General features: G+C 36.1%; 1 long non-coding RNA gene across 1 annotated transcript; it reads left to right on the top strand.

Moving 5' to 3' along the window:
* Positions 1–1043: 1043 nt before the first annotated feature.
* On the top strand, positions 1044–3949 carry LOC127557919 (uncharacterized). The gene is made up of 2 exons (XR_007952659.1): positions 1044–1308; positions 3761–3949. It is a non-coding gene; the product is annotated as an uncharacterized LOC127557919 (long non-coding RNA).
* The last annotated feature ends 16817 nt before the right edge of the window (positions 3950–20766 follow it).

Genomic DNA, 20766 nt, shown 5'->3' with positions numbered 1-20766 from the left:
TAATACACCTTCTACTCTTTATCATGTATACCTATTTCTTCACATCTTGTTTCTCCAAATATAATGTAAATTCTTTGAGGGCAGGAATGTTGGGTTTATATATATAGATATAGATATAGATATATATAGATATAGATAGGTATCTTCAGTCATTGTTTAGCCTAATGAACCAGGTTTATAGCACTTAATAAATGCTTGTTAGTTGATGACTGATGTTATGGACACTACTTCTTCTGACGAAAATGTTTTGCCAGTGAATCTTAGTCCAGGAGACTTCCAAAATTATATGGACAACTGAGATGAAGACGCAGTTCCAATAAGTGATCGTTTCACTACAACTTCTCTACAGGAACTTTTGTCCTCAGCCTCTATGTTTTTATTGAGTGTCAATGTGCTTTTTAAAAAAGTAAAACAAGGAGAAGGGGTAAAAGAATGTGAAAGGGACTAAACATAGAGTGATGAGCAAAAAGGAATAGGAGAAGAAGGGGATGGGAATTATTTCATTTGTACATTAATGCTAATGAAATCCAACAATGAATATTATGTGTTGCATGTGATATGATGTTAGTTGTTATAAATTCAAAGCCATACCAATAAGAGAAATTATATCTATGTTTAGATAGTGCTTTCTCCTTTCATATATCAAAAAGAGAACAAATGATCAAATTCCTCTCATCAATTCATGATCAGAACATGTGTTCCAACAAGAAGAAATGAGATTGGAACTAAAGTCTCAGGAGTTTCATTATTGACCCAAAACAATGACAACTTTTATTCAAATAACCTATAGAAAGCAACTACTTGATGAGAACCAATAAGAAAACAGTATTTAAATCAGCTTCAAATGTACCAACATAGCTCATGGCAGGACAGTATTCCCCAAGCCCTTCACTGGTTTCCTAAAAATGGGTGGGGCATCTCTGACCATGAGAGGCCAAGGATAAATGATACTTTATGATGTCAGGACAACCTCAGATCCCTTGACTAATGAATATCCAAAGGATTACTCAGTCCTGCTTTATTTAGGTCTAAGGTGGCACACGTCTTTTCTATACACCCTACAACATAGTACTCTTAGAGGAGAAAGGTATTTTTTTGTGTGAACACATTGATTTTATTCTTAGTTTTTACTGGGAACTTTATTACTTTGCCTTTCCCTTTTGGAAAAGGTAATATTCACCAAGACCCATAAGCTGGAATTGAAGTAATCACAAAAGATCCTAATTTTAGGAACATTTGAAATAATCTATTTCCTGATTTTCCTGGAATTCTTATGAGAAGACCTGTGGTATCAACTTTATGCAAAGGGTAAGACATAAGAATCCTCAAGTTTCACAGGAACAAATTGGGATAGACATTCCTGGGGAGCCAAAACTGGGAGAATGAAAAGATTGATGGCCTCTGAGAATATACTAATAAAGTCAGTCAAGGGACAGACACCAAATCCAGGTCTTTCCCTTTCAGCTGGGAACCCCTGGGTTGTCTCTAAATTTATGCCAACAAATGGAAAGAGACAGGGGAGCCAACTTTGGGAGGGAGGACTAAGCAAGAATTAAGTCCTTTGGGTTAGTTATTCCCTGCTTTTTGACATAAAAGTCTAAATTGGCTTCATTTTAAGTGGTATTCAAGAAATCCTTAAAATGAGGAAAAAACCTTAAAACATCTTTATGAACTATAAGCACAACAATGCTTGGCAAGCTTGAGTGAACAATTGTATGATAAAATGAAATATTTATTAGGTAATCTTGATTCAGGTACAATGCAATTGTGAGAAATAAACTTAGAAAGGAATCAGATTATTGGACTTGAAATCAAGTTATGCCTCAGTTACAATGTAACAACAACTCTGGGCAAATATTTTAATTGCTGCCTATCTCAGTTTCCTCATCTGTAAAATGGGAATAATACTGCCTATCTCAGGATTATTGTCAGAATAAAATACAATAACATGTAAATAAACCTTAAATTAATGTAAATGTTAGTTAAAAATATAGGAGTTAGTGCTTAGCCTTGGAATATCACTGATAAAAGTTAAGATGAGAGGCCCTATAACTTACAGTCTTAGAGAGAGGCCAAGGGCACAAAGTTTTAAGTGACCTGTCCAAAGTCACATGAGCTAATATGTACCAGAGGCAACACTTGATCCCAAGTTTTCTTTGTTTTGAGGTTAGCTTTTTAGCCACTATGAAACAGAAAAACAAAAACAAAAGCAAAAACAAAAAACATAAGATAATTTTTTTTTTTGAGTCACTTTGTTTTCCACAGTCTGGGCCCTGTTAGATTTCTGAGACCTGAACTTCTGGAACCCTGGGCAACAGAAGCTAGTGTTTCTTTTCTGATTGATACTGTAGTCTTGTCATTTGCCATGCTGCATTTTCTAGTTTCAGAGAACCTCAGTTCCATCAACTTACAAATTAATAAGAATATGATACAGCATTTACCCCAATGATTATTGCTTTCCAATTATTCTCCAAACAATTCCATGACCACTTTATATTCTGTTACATATTTCATACATATTAACAAATATATCATACATATTAACAAACATCATTTATTGGAGAAGCAATTCTCAAAGTATAGTCTGAGCACCTCTGATAATCCTCCGGACTCTTTCAGAGGGTCCAAGATGTCAAAACTATTTTAAGAATAATCCTAAGACATTTTTTGCACATTAAAATACTCCCTTTTCCAACTATATATCTGCATTATTTTCAGTGACTTCAGCCAAATTTGCATATTACAAAAGACTGAATATAAAAGTATATATGAGATCCTATTAAACCAGACTTTAAAGAGATTTGCAAAAGATTTAAAGCAGTCGTTCTCAGTTTATTTTATTTGGGAAATATAGTATTTTTTTTATAAAATATGTAATTTACATTAATGTGTAATGGGGTTGTTTATTGTTGTTTTTAGCCATAATGTGGCAGCTAGGTGGAACAGTGGATAGAGCACTGGGTCTGGAATCAAAAAGAACGAAGTTCAAATTTGGGCTCAGACACTTCCTAACTATCTGACTCTGTACAAGTCATTTAATCTCTTTTCATCTCAGTTTCCTAAATTGTAAAATGGAGATAATAGCACCTATCTCCCAGTGTTGTGAGAATCAAATGAGATAATATTTGTAAAAAGTGCTTAAAATAATGAGCATACATTAATCACTTTATAAATGTTTATTCTCTTCTCCTTATATTTATGTGAACTAATACATATTTTTAAGATTTCATTTTTTATTTCAAATATGGTAAATGCCATAGAGAGTTTTTAATAAAATTTTAAAATATAAAGGTTCTGAAGATCAAAATTTTTATGAACTGTTGAGCTAGAGCAACAGAGAGGAAATTTATCTTTGACCTGTTCCATCAATATTTTCTTTTATGTTCCTCAAAAGCAAAGTTGTAGATATGGATTCTATTTCCTAAATGAATAGGAAAACTAGAGGTGGTGGTTTGATAGGAGCAGTAATTGTAGTATAGCAGCCCCTGCAGCAGCAGCAGCAACAATTGCGTGTGTGCGTGTGTGTGTGTGTGTGTGTGTGTGTGTATGTGTGTGAGTGTGTGGTTTTAAGGTTTACAAAGAGAGCATTTTATACATATCTCATTTGGTCCTCACCACAGCTCTGAGAGCTGGGTATCATTATTATTCCCGTGGTATAGATGGGGAAACTGAGGCAGACTGAGGTTACATGAATTACCCAGGTGCACATAGTAAGCATCTTAGACTGGATTTGAACTCAAGTTTTTTTTTTTGATTCCAGGTCCAGAGTTCTATCCACCGTGCCACCTACCTGCCTCGATAAACTTATTTATGTGAAAATAATTACTGTGTGACTTCCATATGCAAAGCACCAGACAGGGTACTATGGCTGATAAAATTGTGAAAAAGACTGCTTGTCTGTACAGGCAGAGAATTGTGCTAAAATCTTGAATAAAAGGGACTAAAGATCTTTGCATCTAATGAAATCTTGAGAGGACAATAATTGTTAAGGTCAACAGGAAAAACACATCTTAAATATAATTACAACCGAAGACTGATTTTTTTTGTTTGTTTTTTGTTTTACCAGGAGAAGGCAATAAGACAAGGGTCATTACTTAAAAACCCCTTAAACCAAGGGATGATTATAGGTAACAATGATGAATTGATGCTCTGTGGGTGATTTCAGGTCCCCTGTAGAGTCTGGACTCAGCTTAATTTATGAATAGGTATCCAAGGAAGAACAACTAATTATCTCTGAATCGCAGTTCTCTCTGGGAGAATGATTTTTTCTATAAAAAAAAGGTCTTATTTGTTATTTGTATTGTCTCCAACGGCCTGCCTTATTCTCTTAGTGTTCACTGATTACAGGACCTGATAGGCTTCCAATTCTACTGATAATTGAACTGGTCCAGTGCCTTGAAACCCTAGTTCCTCCTCTTCTTGGACTGGTAAGAAACATTTGGGGATGAAGTGGGCTATACAAGGGGAAACCAAGATAATTTCTTGTGATGAGGAAAAAAGGAAAAGAGTTAGTTAAAGGGAGACAAAAGCCTTGACTGACAGACAGGCATATTTTTCAGCTCTAGTTTTTTGATAATCCAGTTGGTTTACAGTTTTCTAAAGGAAGTTCTGCAAAATTCTTCACAATCTCAAAATAAAAATATTTTTTATTGCTATTATGAATTGAGAATACAAACACATTTTAAAACAAAGTTTAGGGGGAGGAGGTAGAATGAAGGAAACTCATGCTATTTGGAATTGTTTTTCAAAAAGAGACAATTTTAAATTTAGTCTGGAACAGTGATTCTAGGAAGGTTAGAGAATGAAAAGGTTAGTTAGAATGAAAAAAAATATTCTTGGCAAGAAGACACACCTGAAATCAAAGGAATGATATTCAAAATTCTACGATGAAAACTTTATTATTTTTGGCAGAACTTTAATTACTTCTAAAATCCTCCAGGAAAGGCAGCACCATACTCAAGTCATCTTTACATCCATGTTAAAGCTTTTATGAATTCCTTTATTTAGACCCAGATTTTAACAAAGCTAGAAGAGAATAGGGGATATGGAAGTTGCAGGAGAGGTGTAGTTAGAGACAATAATTTATTTCAACTTTTCTTTCCAATTATATAAATCTAAGCTATAAGTTTATCATATGACAACTTACTGTCTCTGTCTCTCTATTTTTCTCTCTGTCTTCCTTATATGTATATATGTATTTATGTGTATATACATATTTATGTATGTACATATGTATGTATATATAGGTATACAAACAAAAACACACGTATATATGTGCTACATATACACAATGATTTAGAAGGGCTAGAGGAAAAAGGATGAAAAATGAATTGTCCCAGGCAGTGCTAAACTAGCTAATTAACTTGGGGGTAGGAGGGCATAGGATGGGGAGGAGGGTTAAGGAACTCACAATAATCAGAAAGTTCTTTGCATTTTTTTTTTTTGTTTTCTGTTTATTAAGGAAATCCTGTGGTAAACTAATGGGAAGAAAACCCAGGATGTTCCCCAAAGGTGAGAATTACCATTTTCAGTTATATCAGAGGGACTTCCATCATAACCCTCCTTGAAAATATTTTTTTTAGCAGCTTTTGATCAGCTTTACTATGTGATCTTCAAATGTAAATGGTTCTGTGGAAAGGATATTAGTCTCAGAAGATCTAGGTTCTGTCAGTCAGTCAACAAATATTTATTATGCTCTTATTACTCATCAAACACTGTCCTAAACTGTGGGATTAAAAAAAAAAAGTTAAGAAATACTCCTTGTCCTCAAGGAGCTCAAAACCTAATGAAGAGAAAACAAACATATGAACAAACAAGTTACATACAGGATAAATAGCAAATAATTAAGAGAGTGAAGGCCTTAAAATTAAAAGGAGTTGGAAAAGGCTTTCCTGTAAGCAGGTGGGATTTTATTTGGGACTTGAAGGGTTACAGGAAACCTAATACATAGATATGAGGAAGGAGACTATTATAGGAATGGGAAAAAGAGAAAAATCCCAGAGACAAAAATGGAGTGTTTTGTTTGTAAAACAGTTAAACAGGCCAATGTTGCTGGCTCAAAAAAGGACATGGTAAAGAGTAAGGTGTAAGACCTGAAATGTAGGAGAAGACTAGGTTATGAAGGGCTATGAATGTCACCAAACTTTATATTTGATCTCAGAGGAGATAGTCAATTGAGTTTTTTGAGACTTGTACTTTAGGAACATCTCTTTGGTAGCTGAATGGAAGAGTAATTGAAATGGAGAGAGATGTGAAGCAGGCAGATCCACCAGCAGGATATATGAGTCAGGCATTCCCATCCATAGCATAAAATAATGAGGGTCTGCATCTAGGTATAGCAATATCAGAGAAAAGGAGGTGAATTTGAGAGATACTGCAAAGGTGAACTTGACAGGCCTTTGCAACAGACTGGACAAGGTGGGTAGGTGGATGAAAGAGAGAATGAAGAGACAAGGATGAAACCTAAATTGTAATCCTGAGGGATTGGAAGGATGTTGTCTCCCTCTGCTATGGTAATAGGGGAATTAGGGTGGAGAGAAGGTATAGAGGGAAATATGAGTTTAGTTTTGGAAAGGTGAGATTGGAGGTCAACAGAGAAGTTGGGCCAGAATAGGAAGAATTGAAAATTAATAACATAGAGACGGTAATTAAATATAAAGAGAAGAAAAGAGGATCCAGCACAGAGCTTTTTGCGCTACTCATCATATGCTGTGATCTGGATAAGGCTTCAGCAAAGGAGACTGAGAAAGAGCATCTAGATAGGTACAAAGAAAACCAGGAGGTAGAGGTATTCTAAAAATCTCAAGAGGAAAGAAAATCAAGAATAAGAAAGTGACTCAAATTCTGCAGAGAAGCTGATTAACAGCTTTGGAGAAAACAGTTTGAGGAGAATGATGAGATCAGAAACTGAATTCCAAGGGATTAAGAAGAGAATGGGAAAGTAAATGGAGATGCCTATTATAGATAAAAAGGGAAGAAGAAATATATAAGACAATAGTTAAGAGGGATAGAAGGATCCAGAGAGAGGTTTTTTGTTTTGTGAGGGTGGAGAAGACACGGATGTGTTTATAGGCTATAGGAAAGGAGCCAATGGACAGAGAGAGATTGAAGATAATCGACAGATTGGAGCTAGCAGAGAGAGACAATCTGTTGAAGGTTATGAGACAAAATGGAATCACTTTGTTGGGATAGTAGTTTGTCTTCCTATGAAGTAAGGTTATCTCTTCATGTAAGATGGGGTAAAGAAGGAGAGAGTAACAGAAAGCATCTGAGTTATAAGAAATGAGGAAGAGGGGGAAAGAGGGAATTTATGGGAAATAACCTCTAATTTTTCAGTAAAATTATCAGGCAAAATTCTCAGTTTATAATGTATAAGAAGAGGGAAGAGTGGGAGGTTTGAGAAGGGGTGAAAAATTTGGAAAAGCTACTGTGGAGAGTGGAATAATGAGTTGAAAAGGGAGAATATAATAAGATTGTCTAGCAGGAGTGAGAGCTCAGTTGAGGCTGTGTAACAAATTTGGAATAAAATAGAACACTAGCATGATTTTCTCAACCTTTATTCAGAAAAGAGAAAGGAGAGGCCTTTACTGCTTCCTAAGAAGCTTTATGGTTTTTGACAAATTATCTCACTGCTCTTGATTTCAAGGCCCAAGCTCCAACATTTATTAACTTTGTGGTCCTTGTTCAAGTCAATTTTGTAGCCTGTTTTGCTCGCTTAGGAGGCACAAATTAATATTATATTTGTAAAATGTTAAGTAATATAAATATGATTTTTATTTATTTGTCAAAAGTGAATTTCTGCCTTATTACCTAAGGAAGTTCTTGGGAGAATCAAATAAGATGATGGGAAAATATGTTAAAATCCACATTATAGATCTATGACACTATTAATATTAGTTGATCCTTGTTAATTTTGTCCTGCCATTTCCAAGTCACATAGCCTTGGGTAAAATATACCACCTTCATAATCCTTAGTTTCCTCAACTGAGAATAAGAGAGGAGAGGATTGGATTCAGTGATCTCTAGAGTCCCTTCAAGCTTCAAACAATGACACTTGGATCCTCTCCTCTCCTTTCTATTCTACCTTCCTTTTTCTGGTACATGAGATTCTTACCTTTCTTCACTAAGTCTTTTCATTAACAGTTCTGGCCCAGTTTCCTCCTAAAGGCCTTTGTCACCAGAGTCCAGTAACTGTTGTTGACTGGTCCAATACCTCGAGTTGTACCATTATGCAGAGAAAGCATTTGTGTTAGGTCTGAGCAACTGCCTCACCTCAAACATTAGTCAAGAATCAAGTTGCTGTCATTTTCTGATCACAAGATGACACCAGAATCACTCAAACATAGGGAAACAGATGAAAAACTATCTCATGCTGGCAACCATACATTACCCTATATTGACCACCATGTTAGGACGAAACCATCCCTGGATCATAAACCTTATGCTAGGGCCAATGTTTTGCCCACACTTTCCCATGAGAATGGGAGAAAGACAATTGCTCTGTCTTTACCAACTGCAGGACGTGTAACAGCTCCATTCAGCTCTAGCCACTTAGATGACTCTTCACTGCATACAATCCAATGGGCCAAAGCTCTTTTGGGCCCTGAGTACTTTCCGAAGATTCCACAGACCTGTGAATGTCAGATGCATCTACCATATCTCAATCAGAAACCTACCCTACTACCAGTCACTGACCAGTGTTTTGAGATTCCACAATGGCTCCAGGCCTGGCCCGGGACTACACTGGCATGTCCCAGTTCCCAGGATAAGGCTCTACTGCACTCCAAGAATGAGACAGGAACCATCACTTCCTTATCACAAAGTTTCAGCCACTCTCCTAAGGCCATAATGACACCATTGCCATCTCTGAACCAAGGGCCTAGAGCCAGAGCTATGATAATATCTGAGCTGATCCCTTGGGTTCAGGTCTCCACATCAAAAATACCCCAGGATAACATGGACCCCAGGGTAACCACTTCATTACAATGCCCTGACCACCCCTCCATGGTCAGAACTGGATCATCTTTGCAAAACAATCACTATTCCATGCTCACAGCTATGTGCCCACCACACCCCAAATATCTGAATAATTTCACCTCTTCAGAATCTGGAAGGGTCACAGCCATAGCTAGAGCATCATCAGGTCCAAATTTCCTAACCAAGGCAAAAACCCTGCCATCACTAAGTCAGGAAAACCCAGTACAAGGCAGAGGTGGTTTTTCTCTTCCCAAGGGTGAAGTCCCCCTTCCATGTGATAACCAAATACCTGAGGCTTCAATGATATCATCTTATAAATTTAAGGCCACATCAAAACCATCACCATATCCTGACCTCCAAGCCAATCACCCATCACTCTCTGATCCCTGTGCTTCAGCCCAGGTTCCATCTAGTTTAAAAAAACAAGTTACAAACGCACCAGAGACTGGTCCCTGTGAAAAGGCTCTACCACACATTAAATATAAGATCACAAAGGTACCACTTTCCAAGAATCAGGCAGAGTTGGCTCCACAAGGATTAAACCATCAGGATAAACTAGCCAAGGACCGGACTACATGTTCTGGGCTACCAGGTTCTGATCTCTCATTTACAATTCCAACAGTACTAAAGCATCCGTCTGAATTTTTCCAGGATTCTCTTCACCAAGACATACCCTCTTTGGTTCCAAAGATTTGTGCCAATGTGTCATTAATTCCCTGTCAAGAATCCTCAAAAACACTCAGCCCAGACAACCGGACTGAAAGAAAATTAAGGCCTGATGCCCAGGAGAAACCTTTACTAAGTTCTAAATACAAAGAAGAAGCTATTTTGGACCCTATCTGTGGACCACTGTCTCCAAAGGGCCCAGATTGCCCACCTTCACCTTCAGTAGGTCTGGACCAGCAGCTGACAGTTCCATCAACCCCAATCCATAAAATCCAATCTGAATCCTACTCCAGTCACCACACCACAATTATCTCAAGCACTGACTGCCACAATGATATATTAAAACCCGATAGTCAGGGTACACCAAAATTAGCTGATAACCACTGTCAATCAGTGCCATTGGAACCAGTCCATCAGGACATTCTGCAACCTGCTGTGGATCACCAGGCTAAGTCTACGGGAGACTCCCATCCTGAAATCACACTCCAGGTATTCCATTTACAGTGGAAAACAAAAACTAGAACAAATAAAGAAAGCCAAGAAAGCCAGATAGTCCCTCTATTAGACAAAGACCTGCATGCTAACACCACAGAAAAATCTAACAACAGTCAAAACAGGTCTATAACAGCCCCAGAACACTGTAAAACACCTAAACAGAGCTCTTGCCCCTGGCCCATACTTGAACCACATCCCAGTCCTGAAGCTCTAAAAGGCTGTGATAACATGACCAAGAAGGCTCTGAGCACTAACCATCCAGATGAAACTCAATCTACCAAACAACATAAGATTCAGACTCTGCAGAATAATGAAGCCACGTGGTGTTTTAATCACATCAAACCATATATCATTGATGGGAAAGTAGTCATCCCTGCTATAACTGTGAAGAACATCATCACTTCTATCCCTCAGGAAAAAATTAAAAAAGATATCTCTAAGCAGATTCTCCTACGTCGCATGAAAGGAGCCACCCGTCGGCCTAGCCGACGTATATTATCCAGTTATAGAGTTTGCATAGCTTGTGCCTCCTGGATCCCAAATGGCTGTCCTCACATTCAGGGAACAAAGTATTCTGGTCAAGCACTATTATTGGTCATACCTAGGCCTCTACCTGGTTCTGAAGAAGAAATGGGCTTGAAATTTGTCCTCCATCTGCCTCATATAAAAAAATCTTCCATTCGTAACATCCATCCACAGTTTGTACACAAAATCCCTCAGGTGTTTCACCTCCCTGATTAGGACCAGGATCCCCTGATGCTTTCACCGTTTTTCACCAACTATAAATAGGGGTCACCATACTTAACGTTATGCTTGGCAAATGATCACAAGTGGTGAAGAGAAAATCATGTCAGTAAGTTCTCATTTGGAAAATGTCTTAGAAAAAGTGACATTATCAGTGAAGAAACATGAGAAGGGTCTCAAAAGTCACTTGGTGATATTACAAAAAAGAAAGGAAAATAAAATGAACAACAGATTCTGTCATGTTGTTGATGATTATGTTTGCTTGTGTGTCTCATTTATTACTGTGTGTATTCTTTCAGGGAAATAGAGGGCTAGATTTTTCTTTCAGGTTTATGAGCATCTTGCTAAAGGGTCTTATAGGGTCACCATAGTCAAGATATTCTCCTTTACTCCCTATTAATACTCTCTCTTTCTAAAAAATTTTAAATCATATTTTTTTCACATATATATAAAGAAAAATTTCAACATTGATCTTTGCAAGACTTTGTGTTCCAAATTTTCCTTTCTTCCTCCCCTACATTTCCCCTCTCCAAGACAGTAAACAATGTGTGTGTGTGTGATGTGCAGTTATTTAAAAAAATATTTCCATATTTGTCACGTTGCACAAGAAAAAATCAAACTGAAAAGGAAAAAACCATGACAAACAGACAAGTAAACAAAAAGATGAAAATACACTACTTTGATCCACATTTAGTCTCCATAGTTCTCTCTTTGGATGAGTATGGCATTTTCCATCCCTACTCTAATGGAATTGCCTTGAATCACTTATTGTTGAGAAAAGTCGAGTCCATCACAGTTGATAATTACATAATCTTATTGATACTGTGTACAATATTTTTCTGGTTCTAACTTCATTCAGAATCAGTTCATGTAAGTCTTTCCAGGATTTCCTGAAATTAGCCTGCTGCTCATTTCGTATAGAACAATAATTTTCCATTATATTCACATACATAACTTCTCCAGTCTTTCCTCAATAGATAGGCTTTCATTCAAATTCCATTTTCTTCCCACCACAAACAGGTGCTACAAACATTTTTGTACATGTAGGTTCTTTTCTCTCTTTTATTATCTCTTTGGCATGCTACTGGATCAAAGAGTATACACAGTTTGATAGCTCTTTGCACATCATTCCAAATTGTTCTCCAGAATGGCTGGATCAGTTCACAACTTCCATCAACAATGTATTAGTGTTCCAGTTTTTCCACATTTCCTCCCACATTTATTATCTTTTCCTGTCTTCTTAGCCAATATGATAGGTATAAGGTGGTACCTCAGAGTTATTTTATTTTGTGTTTCTCTGATCAATAGTTGTATAAAGCATTTTTTCATATGACTAAAAATGGCTTCAATTTCATCTAAAAATTGTTCATATCCTTCGATATTTTATCAATTGGGGAATGACTTGTATTCTTATAATTCTTATATATTATATGTAATTCTTATATGAGATTCTTAGTTAATTAAAATTCAAAAATTCTTTATAATTTATCAGAAATAGAGACTGTAAAAATTTGTCCCTTAGTTTTCTACTTCCCTTCTAATATTGGCTGCAATAATTTTGTTTGTACAGAACCTTTTTAATTTAATGTAATCAAAATTATCCATTTTGTATTTTATAATGTTCTCTAATTCTTCTTTGGCCATAAATTCCTACTTTCTCCACATATCTGACAGGAAGACTATCCTTGCTCTCCTAATTTGCTTATAATTTCAACCTTTGTGTCTAAATCATGAACCCATTTTGATCTTATTTCAGTATAGGGTGTTAAATGCTGTCAGTGGCTAGTTTCTCCATCTTGTTTTCCAATTTTTCCAGCAATTTTTATCAAACAGTAAGTTGTTTCCTACCCCCCACCAAAAAAAACAAAACAAAACAAAACAAAACCCTGAAGTCTTTGGATTTATTAAATACTAGATTACTATAGTCATTGACTATTGTGTCTTCTGTACCTAACCTATTCCACTGATCCACTAGATTAGTGATGATTTATTAACCAGTATCAAATAGCCTTGATGGCTGTGGCTTGAAAATATAATTTTAGGTTTGGTATGGTTAGGCCATCTTCCTTTGCACTTTTTTCATTAATTCTCTTGATATTCAAAATCTTTGGTTCTTCCAGATGAATTTTGTTATTTTTTTAGCCTCTACAAAGTAATTTTTTGGCAATTTGACTGATATGTCACTAAATAGATTAATTTAGGTAGAATTGACATTTTTTAATTAGCTCAGCCTACCCAAGTACAATTGATATTTTTCCAGTTATTTAAATCTTAGCTTATTTGTGTGAAAATTGTTTTGTAGTATGTACATATAGTTTCTGGCTTTGTATTGGCAGGTAGACCCCCAAATACTTTATATTGTCTAAAGTTATCTTAAATGGCATTTCTTTGTATCTCTTGCTGCTGGGTTTTGTTGGTAATATATATATAAATGCCAATTATTTATGCGTGTTATTTTATATCTTGCAATTTTACTAAAGTTGTTAATTTTTTAGTTGATTCTCTAGGATTCTCTAAATATATTATCATATCATCTGCAAAAATATTCTTATGCCTTCAATTTTTTCCTTATCTTATTGCTAAAGTTAATATTTCTACTAAAATATTGAATAATAGTAGTGATAATGAATAACCTTGCTTCACCGTTGGTCTTATGGGGAAGCTTCTAACTTATCCTCATGACACATAATATTTGCTGATGATTTTAGGTATATTCTATTTATCATTTTAAGGAAAACTCCATTTATTCCTGGGCTTTCTAATGTGTTTTTTTTTTAAATTAGGAATGGTGTTGTGTTTTGTCAGATGTTTTTTCTGCATCTATTAAGATATTTTCATTTCTATTAGTTTTGTTATTGATATAGTCAATAATGCTGATAGTGTTCCTGATATTGAACCAGCTCTGCATTCTTGATATAAATCCCACTTGAGCATAGCATATTACTCTGGTGATAAATTGCTGCAGTCTCTTTGCAAATATTTTATTTTTGTTATCAATTCCAATAGATTTGGGATGAAAAATGCCATCTGCATCCAGAGAGAGAACTATGGAGAATATAGCTTGAGGCATAGTATTTTCACCTTTTTCTTAGTTTTTTTTTTTTCTGTTTTGTTCTGATTTTTCTTGCACAACATGACAAGTATGGAAATATGTTTAAAAGAATTACACATATTTCATCTTTTTTTTAAACTTTTTATTGACAGAACCCATGCCAGGGTAATTTTTTACAGCATTATCCCTTACACTCACTTCTGTTCCGATTTTTCGCCTCTCTCCCTCTACCCCCTCCCCCAGATGGCAAGCAGTCCTTTATATGTTAAATAGGTTACAGTATATCCTAGATACAATATCACATATTTAATCTATATCAGATTATTTGCTGATTGGGGAAGGGGGAGGTAAGGGAGGAAGCAAGAAAAATTAAAATACTATTGATTTTTTTTTTAAAGAAAGATCTGCAGGACCAGATGAATTTACAAGTAAATTCTATCAAACATTAAAAGGACAATTAATTCTAATACTGTATAAACTATTTGGGAAAAAATTAATAAAAGATTTTTGTATCAATGTTCAATAGGGAATTGATCTATAATTTTCTTTTTTTCTGTTTTGACCCTTCCTAATTTAGGTACCAGCATCGTGTCTTTCATAAAAAATTTTGCAGAATTCTTTCACCTATTTTTCCAAATAGTTGGGGGGCAGAAATGGAAATATTTATAAGTGAATATGTTTATATCTGATGTTTTATAAACATTGAGCATAGTTAAAGTAGCTTGTTCAATGAATACTTGAGGACTTGTATAAACTGATCAAGAATAAAATGAGCAGAACCAGTAAAACCAGCAACTTATGCAATAATAACATTATAAAAACAGCTTTAAACTTTGAAAGCTTTAAAAATTCTAATCAGTACAATATCTAGTCGTGATTTTAAAGAATCAATGATAAAACCAGTTATCCACTAGAAAGGTGACAGATTTGGGGTGCAGAAAGAGGCAAGTTTTTGTATACAGCCACTGAGGGAATTTATTTTGCTTGACTTGGTATATTTGTTGCAAGTAATGTTTTTCTTTTCTTCAAAGGGTTGAGAAATGTAAGAGAGAGCAAAAAATATATTTATTTATTTTTAAAATGGGAATGCTACAGATGTGGAATGTTGCATATATTTTCAGATGAGCTCATTATGTTATTATTTATACTTTTTTTCCTTAAGACAACTCTCAAAAATTTGGAGAAATATGTTATCTGAAGTAAAAATAAAACATATCAATAAACCTTTTTTTTAAAGGAGCCTTATTCAGAATCTGAAAAGATTCTAAAATCTTATATCATTGGAAGATGTGGGGAGTTATGGATTGGAAAAATTTTAAATATACAGTCCGGAAGTAAGGTGACAGCAGGACTGAGGATGAGTAATTTGATATGAATAAAGACAGATTTATGGATACCATGGATTCTTTTCCTTGGTTTGATTGAGAAAATATCATAATTGCTTGTTTGGGAAGACAATGCATGAATTTTGTAGTTCTTCAACAAGCTGAGGAGATTCATTCTCTGCAGAGGCTAAAGCAAAATGTGATGCAGAATGGGGAATATGGTGACTATTCTCTCTGCCTAACTGGCTCCTTTATGAGCTCCAAAGAAAAAAGACACTATTCTTATATGTAAAACTACGAAATAAACACAAGATGAAATAAGACAATTTTTTAGGAGACATCTGTAATGGATCCCATGAATCCTCCTATCCCCATTTCCCACCAGTCTCCTCTTCATGGGCCCTCATGTCTTTTCATATATATTTGTTCTTAATGGCTGGTTATCTTGTAGATATTTTTCTCTTCCATAACTTGTGATGACTGTTGGGATTCATAGGTAAGATGATGATGGAAAGGCTGAGGATGATTATTGTAAATAAGCCTCCCAGATATGGTGATGAAATGCTGGAACTGGAGCATATCTTTGCATAGGAACTTTGAAGCAGAAAATTTTCACATTCATGCCAGAATTATGCAGACACATTAGTATGGCAAGCAAATGTCCTTCAGAATGATGTTTCATTTTTAGAACATGGTGACAACCTTGGAATTAGGGTTAAAAATATAATAATGATAGTGATAAAATTAATAATAATAAATAGTATATAATAATAAAATAATAACAAACCAAATTGAACAGACTGTATAACTAACTAGTTGACACATGTTGATTAGGCTGACTACTGGAATGTCTCTCATCTGTTATTGGTGGTTTTGTTTGCAAATATTATTTTCTCCTAGGGGAAGGGAATTGACAGTGTTAACAGAGTAGAAAATTTCAACACCTTATGGCACATATTTTCAAAGTTGTATTATAAGATGTCATTTAAAACGTTTGCGAGTTTCTCGATTCTATAAAATTTAGACCTGGCATAAGAAGCAGAACTCATTTTTACTTCAGCCTAATAATGGTCATGAAATTTTGGATCTGAAATTGGTGTTTGGTGCCTGATAAAATTAGGTAAAGTCCTTTCAATCTGGCTTAGTGGTATCATTGCCCCCATCCTTTAGACCAGGTTTTCTTTGTTTCCCACCATCAGGTAGTGAGGCCTGAACTTAGAATACTATGTCTGAAAGACCCACTTTTTTTGGAGGTGTAGGTATAGTTATAGCAACTAAAAATGTAGTTAAGTGATCAAGACCTGAGGGAACCCAAATCTTTTGATAAAGGAAGGACATAGGTATGGTTTGAATCATAGAGTACAGTGCAGCTTTATTCTGGGGTTTGAAATCTTGATCTTGAACTTCAAGTGGAATCAAAGTTCAGAAGAGAGAGTCTGTGGCCTTGCAATCTGAGGAAAAGAATCCTGTGGTCTACCCATTACAGTCAATACACCTATTGTGTAGGTGTAAAGATTATTTTATAATTTGTTTTTTATGGCCTGTAAAAATTGTATTTTTGTGGCTTTGCACAATGGATATAGGATATGGTAATCATTGCCCTGGTACAAATTCAAATTAGAACTGGTGACCTAGTTTGGGTTTGATGAGGTGGATGGACCTCAATGGAGATTTGTCCTGAATGCAAATACATTCTAGATCTAACAAGATCTGGTAGTTAGGAATCCTGTACCCACCAAAATAGGTTCCATGGAGTTCTGACCTAAATATTTAGGCCACCTGTAACCTCAGATTCATAGATAGTGCCTGGCACAGGTGGTTTAGATGTATCCTTAGCCTTCGGACCCAGTGAAACTTTAGCAGCATTATCCTTGGGCGTGTGAATTGTTTAAAGGTGACTGGGAGCATCAGGTCAATTGTTCTTCTGGCCCGTGGTTCAAAGTCTTTTGAGAAATGGATTTTGCTCTGGACTGATATTTCAAGTCTACCAATGATAACCCAAATATGGCTATAACTAACTCAGTGTTTTGGATATAATAGACAAAGAGATTAAGAAAAAGTCCTTAATTTGGGGTTTAATGTGCTCTTAGTCTATGCTTTGTAGTAGTGGTCACAGCTTTATAACTGTGAATAGTCATCTGAGAGCATACCTTGTCATTTTGGTGGGATGTTTCAAACCTGTAAGTCTAGGCAGGTGGACAGGACAACAAGACTGAACAACTTTTGTTTCCATTTTGGAGACTGGATAACTGGATCTTTAAAGTCCTGAACCAGTATGTAGACTTCAACAAACTTTTAATTGGCCAAGCTATCATCTTAGTCAGGGAGCCAGTACATCAATGTTATGGATATAGTCTTGATTCTGTGGTTTTTAAATAAGAGAACACTTTATACAAAACATTTATAGCAATTCTTTTTTGGGGGGTTGGCAAAGAATTGGATATTGAGGTGATACCCATAAATTAGGGAATGATTTAACAACTTGTGGTACATTATTGTTTTATATGATAAGTAGGATGATTCAGAAGATTTATGGGAAATCTCATAGAAACTGATGCAAAGTGAGTAGAAATAGGAGAAAGAATATTTTACACAGTAATAGTAATATGTAAAGAAGGTCAATTGTCAAAGATTTAGCTACTCTGATCATGACAATAATCCAAGAAGATTCCAAATGCCCATGATGAAAAATGTTATTTATCTCAGAGAGAGAAATGATTTACTCTTGATGTAGGTCAGATCATGCTATTTTGCTTTATTCTTTTCTTGCTTAATTTTTTTCTGTGTTTTCTTTTGCAATATGGCTAATAAGGAAATAGAATTATTTGCCTTCTCAAGTTGATAGACAAATGGGACAAAATTTGAAGTTGAATAATTTTTTTAAATTTCAGTAGTCTTTTATTTTTCCAGTTCTATGTAAAGATAATTTTCAACATTCATTTTTGTAAGTTGTTGAGTTCCAATTTTTTTTCTTCCTCCCTTTCTTACTTCTCCTCACTTTAAGGCAGCAAGCAATATAATATTGGTTATGTAATGGGAACAGAATGTGGAACAGGGCAAAAGGATGGTATATGGGAGCTGAGAGGTAGAGGTTCAGGTGAGTGCTATGTGGAGGTAGGGCTAGCCCTAAGAGGTGGCACTTGCCATTGCAAGTGCCCCTCTTCCCTCCCTAGTGTTCAGGAAGCCTTGCACGCCTCCCTCCTCCTCCATGGACCAATCCTTAGATGGCCCAACCCCTCTGGCTCCTAGAAGACCTCCCTATTCACAGGGGATATAATCAAGATGGTGCTAAAAATAAACTCTCTGAATTCCATCTCTACCTCCTGGTCCATCTGTCTCTGTGTGATCTGTTGGAGCCCAAAGGCAGGTGAGCTGGCTTAGTTCTGGCCACCAATGGGTAGGCAAATAAAGTAGTTTTAAGGAGTGCTACAAGTAGTGACTGAACAGGGACTGTGACTAGGACCTCACCATGTAGCAGGTCTACAGGGTAAGAAGGGAGACAGAACTCTGCTCTAGTGAGGGGAATGTTCAGTATGGGAAAAACTATAGTGAGGGTCCCAAATCAGGAGGTGCTAGGGAAAGAAGTTTATAGAGTAGTAAAGCAAGCAAGATTGGAAATTGATTTTAAAAAGTGGGAGGTAGTAGGTAATCAGATGGCTTCCTATGACAAGGAAACTCTGGGAGCTATCTAGGAATGGCATTAAGTGATTGGAGGCACTTTAAGAGGTGCAAACCGCAATCCATTAAAAGTAGATAATGAAGTGCAAACAGAGTCATAAAACAAATGAGAGTCATAAACGGACACTCACTTGGACTAAGCTCTCCCATAAAATGTAGTAGGTGGAAGTTAGATGTGGAAAAAAATCAGGAAGTAAACAAGAAGATGGAGGTGCATGTGACAAAAAAGGAAGAGCAGGAAGAAGCAGGAAGTGGATATGATGGAACAGAAGGAGGCAGGAATAAGATGAGGAATGAGGAAGTAAACAGAGGGACATATGACCTTGAGAAAAAAAGACAGTGATAAAACGAGGGAGAAGAAAGGGAATAGAGGAAAGGTAGCCTCTTGTCTCCAAGGCGTTGCCTTCTCTTCCATCCCCTGCCCTCTCTAAGGAGATATGTCTCCTGTCCATTCCCTCTACACTCTCTTGTGGAGGCTTTAGAGATTCCCAGACAAGTTTAGGACAAATGATACAGAAAGATGGAAGGTATTAAAGAAATCAGGATCAAATGCAATATGATGCAGCAATATATGTAGCTGTGTCCCAATGTACCCAATGAATAATTTTTTTTATTATAGCTTTTTATTTACAAGTTATATGCATGGGTAATATTACAGCATTGACAATTGCCAAGACTTTTGTTCCAATTTTTTCCCTCCTTCCCCCCATCCCCTCCCCCAGATGGCAAGTTGATCAATACATGTTAAATATGTTAAAATATAAATTAAATACAATATGAGTATACATGTTCAAACAGTTATTTTTCTGTACAAAAAGGATCAGACTGAAATAGTGTACAATTAGCCTGTGAAGGAAATCAAAAATGCAGGCAGACAAAAATATAGGGATTGGGAATTCTATGTAATAGTTCATAGTCATCTTCCAGAGTTCTTTCACTGGGTGTAGCTGATTCAATTCATTACTGCTCTATTGGAACTGATTTGGTTCATCTCATTGCTGGAGATGGTCATGTCTATAAGAATTGATCATCACATAGTCCTATTGTTGAAGTATATAATGATCTCCTGGTCCTGCTCATTTCACTCAGCATCAGTTCATGTAAGTCTCTCCAGGCCTTTCTGAAATCCTCCTGCTGGTCATTTCTTACAGAACAATAATATTCCATAATATTCATATGCCACAATTTATTCAGCCATTCTCCAATTGATGGGCATCCACCCAGTTTCCAGTTTCTGGCCACTACAGACAGGGCTGCCACAAACATTTTGGCACATACAGGTCCCTTTCCCTTCTTTAATATCTCTTTGGGATATAAGCCCAGTAGAAACACTGCTGGATCAAAGGGTATGCACAGTTTGATAACTTTTTGAGCATAGTTCCAAATTGCTCTCCAGAAAGGCTGGATGTGTTCATAATTCCACCAACAATGTATTAGTGTCCCTGTTTTCTCACATCCTCTCCAACATTCCATATTATCTTTCCCTGTCATTTTAGCCAATCTGACAGGTGTGTAGTGATATCTCAGAATTGTCTTAATTTGCATTTCTCTGATTAATAATGACTTGGAGCATATTTTCATGTGGCTAGAAGAAATTGAAACTTCTTCATCTGAAAATTGTCTGTTCATATCCTTTGACCATCCCAATGAGCATTTAGCAAAATTCAAGATTCTGGAAAGCAGAAGTCCTCAATGACTAAAATTAAACAGGGCCCAAATGCTTTTCCTGATTTTTGTGGCTTGCCTATAGACAATTGTTGAGAGGTCCATGAGTAAAAGGGAAGCCTGCAGCCTCCTTATACAGAAATTGGCACGGGAGAAGCATGCTAG

The sequence above is a fragment of the Antechinus flavipes genome, chromosome 3, assembly GCF_016432865.1.
Source record: "Antechinus flavipes isolate AdamAnt ecotype Samford, QLD, Australia chromosome 3, AdamAnt_v2, whole genome shotgun sequence".
NCBI classification, from domain to species: domain Eukaryota; kingdom Metazoa; phylum Chordata; class Mammalia; order Dasyuromorphia; family Dasyuridae; genus Antechinus; species Antechinus flavipes.
This window is presented reverse-complemented; position numbering and strand designations above follow the sequence as displayed.